Source organism: Brassica oleracea, chromosome C6 (genome assembly GCF_000695525.1).
Source record: "Brassica oleracea var. oleracea cultivar TO1000 chromosome C6, BOL, whole genome shotgun sequence".
Classification (NCBI taxonomy): domain Eukaryota; kingdom Viridiplantae; phylum Streptophyta; class Magnoliopsida; order Brassicales; family Brassicaceae; genus Brassica; species Brassica oleracea.
The window spans coordinates 13,089,223-13,092,564 of NC_027753.1; the positions used below are offsets into that span (position 1 = coordinate 13,089,223).

The following is a 3,342-nucleotide window of genomic DNA, read 5'->3' on the forward strand; positions in this document are numbered from 1 at the left end:
ATGCTGTTGTCGTATTTGTTCTCACATGTTGTCTGCTTCTCCACGCAGACACAAGTCTTCATGTTTCGTCTTGGCTCCAACCTACAAAAGCAAGACACAAGTTTATAAAGAAAGTCTTCATGTTTCGTCACATGTCAACGTAAGCTTTACACAATAAATGTTCCAGTACTATAAGTGACTGAAACATACCAACATAAGCTTTATGGCTTGGCATCTTCTGTCACATGTCTTCCTGTTTCGTCTTTGCTTCGTCTGTCACATGAGAAACAGCATAATGAGAAACAAAACTAACAGATTCGAGACAAACAGCATTAAACAGAAACCAATATTATACATTAACATCCATCATCTCACACATTATACAGACTCGATACAAATTTAGAGAAAAAAAAACCAAGACTCGATAAAGACACAACTAAAACACAACAAAAGACTTGACACAAACAACTTAAGATCCATAGCATACAGACACAACTAAAGACTCAAACTAACTTGTCAACATATCTTTAATAAGCTTATTTTTTAAGGCAATTTCGAGTTCACTTAATGGCTCAGTCTTGGCAATTAGACTGTAGAGCAATTTTTGCTTGTTAAGAGTTTCCTTCAAAAAAAAGTCATTCTGCCTAATCTCTCATATGCTCTGAAACTCCTTTCCTTCCTCTTCCAAATTTGTTGTCTTGCTCACAGACCTTTTTCCTTTCGCCTTTGCTGCTTTAACACCAATAGGCCGTGCGGTTTCATCATCCTCTCCTGGCACAGAAGTTGATGATTGTGCAGAGTGCTCATCTAACTTCCTCCTTTTTGACTGCACCTTATCTTTAGTTGTAGATGCGCCACACCATTTCTGATCATGTCGAAGCTCCAACCATGCATGCTCAAGTGTGAACTTCACCTTGTAATCATTGAAGTAAATCTCATGAGCCATTTTCATAACATCATTCTCGTTCTGGCCACTTGATTTCTCTTTCGTTGCAGCATCATAACAGCCAACGAACTTGCAGACGCCCTCGTTAATCTTTCCCCACCTTTGTTTGCAGTGAGTTGGCTCTCTCTTTTGCAAACCAGCTAGCTTGGGACTTGCTGCAAAATAAGCTTCAATGTGTTTCCAAAACGCAATGGCTTTTTGCTCATTCCCAACTATAGGATCTTTGGAGGTGTTCAACCAAGCACTGATGAGCACCAAATCTTCTATTGGTGTCCACTTCTTTCTCTCTTTACGGTCCTCCACAGTGTATGCTTCAACGTTGTCTTCTTCAGACCAAGGACGGAAGAAAGAGACATTCGACGCAGAGAGATCTAAACTAGGTTGAGTGTTTGGTTGTTGATTGTTTAAGAGGTCTATAAAGCTAGAAGATTGAGTCTATGAATCCATAAAATTGTTTATGGATTCGAAGGAAATAGAAAGGGGGAAGGAAGTAGCAAAGGAGAAGTAATTGATTGTTGTAACGTGTTGTTGTTTAAACGTATTGTCCACATTTTAAAGGCAACTTAAAAATTTTAGTTGTTGAAGTTACTTAGTTTGTGTGTTAATGGCAATCAATGTTCATACCTAGAACTAAAAGTAACAGGACAACTAAATGCAAATCACATCAACGCAACTAATAAATACCATTTAATTTCCAAACCTAATCAAGCTCTAAGAAAGCATTAAAGAGAAGTCTACTTACCTCTTGCTGATTGCAGTGAAAGAGCGATGCTTTGTTGATGTTCAATCCGTAATGAATGAATGGAAACTCCCCAACTGTTATGCCCGCTTCTTCATGATCACCAATCCTCACACAACCAACAAAGAAAGTTAAAAACAAAACTAAACCATAGACTCTAAAGAGAAAAACAAAAACAAAAAAAAAAAAACACAGAATCTAGAAGAAACAAATATTTGATAAATCGATTCTACTAAGCAAATTAATAAATAGATGATGCAAATTAATAAGCACTGATCAAGAACAAATCGATTAAAAACCCAATTAGTAAAGAACAAAGGAAATGACCTCGATGATGCAAATTAATAAACACTGATCAAGAACAAATCTTTGACAAATCAATTCAAAACCCAATAGGTAAAGAACAAATCTTTGACCTGAATGATGCAAATTAATAAACACTGATCAAGAACAAATCTTTTACCTCGATGATGCATGCAACAACAATACAAGTCTAAACATTGATAAAAAAAAGTTCCTTTGATAGTTCCATTCGATACACAACAAGCTCAACTTCTAACCGATACCCTAAACAAAATCAGTAAAAAAAAGGGTGAGAGCTTTCTTCACTTACAGGATCGAAGGAGAAATGTTTACAGAAGCCTGAGAAGATGATCTGCTTCGTCTTTCAATCCATCTTCGACTTCTTCTCTTTCTCTATCTTTCCTTCTTCTTTTGAGGCTCTTCGGTGAAATAGAACACAATCGTCTTTGAATTCAGAGAGAAGATGGAGTGACTTGTTTTTGGATGAGAAAGAAATCGTCTTTGATTCCAGAATCAATCGTAACCCCGACGAGGATCGAGATTAAAATCGCCAGAAAAGATCGAGATTGGAGGAGAAAGAGAAAGAAGGGATTTTCGGTGAGATTCCCCGACGAAGAAGAGAGAGTCATAAAGGCGAGGTCGAATAGAAACGTGCCACGTGTCGTCTCTTACCAACTCTAATAATCCCTCTAACACCGGTTCTCTCTTTTATTATCCTTTTTGATTTATTTTTTTATTTTCTTAAAACTCCATCTTAGAAACACCGATGGAGATGCTCTAATGTATGCAAAATAGGTCAGCAGGATCTTCACATAGTGGTTAAAGGAACAAACATAGACCAAACATCAGAGTCTAGAATGCTTGCGAGTTATTAGTCCTTGGGGTAACAAAGATTACTAGATGTGAGAGTGTAAATAAGAAGGTGGAGTAATAAGGGAAAAATAAAACAGATGCTATAATTCTCAAAACTCAAACGCCAATGATGACATGAAGTCACTAACTGCTTCTTTAAGTCCTACTGATCCTATCTGTCCGTTCTGTGTGTGACTAACGTCTTTGACTTCCCAAGCATTATAGAGCATGCTATTGTTAATCTTTTACCAACCGCTTGTGTTACACAATGATCACAGTGTGTTACACACGAGTTCGAGAGAAAGAATAAGATAGACGTTTCAGGCTTATAAAATTTTCTGAAAATACTTTTGTATTATTGAGATTCGGTGTTGTGTTTACAACAGATGATTGATCTTTATATAGAGATCGAATCAGTACAAGTATAAGAGACACAACTCTTTATACTAAAAGACACAACATGAAGAGTTACAACTCTTTGTGTAATAACATAAATAACTAACTTATGTAAATGTATTAAGGA

The 3,342-nt window shown here is 36.6% G+C and overlaps 1 pseudogene; it reads right to left on the reverse strand.

Annotated features, from left to right (window-relative positions):
* Positions 1 to 487: 487 nt before the first annotated feature.
* LOC106297520 lies at positions 488 to 1,372 on the reverse strand (annotated as a pseudogene).
* Positions 1,373 to 3,342: the final 1,970 nt, after the last annotated feature.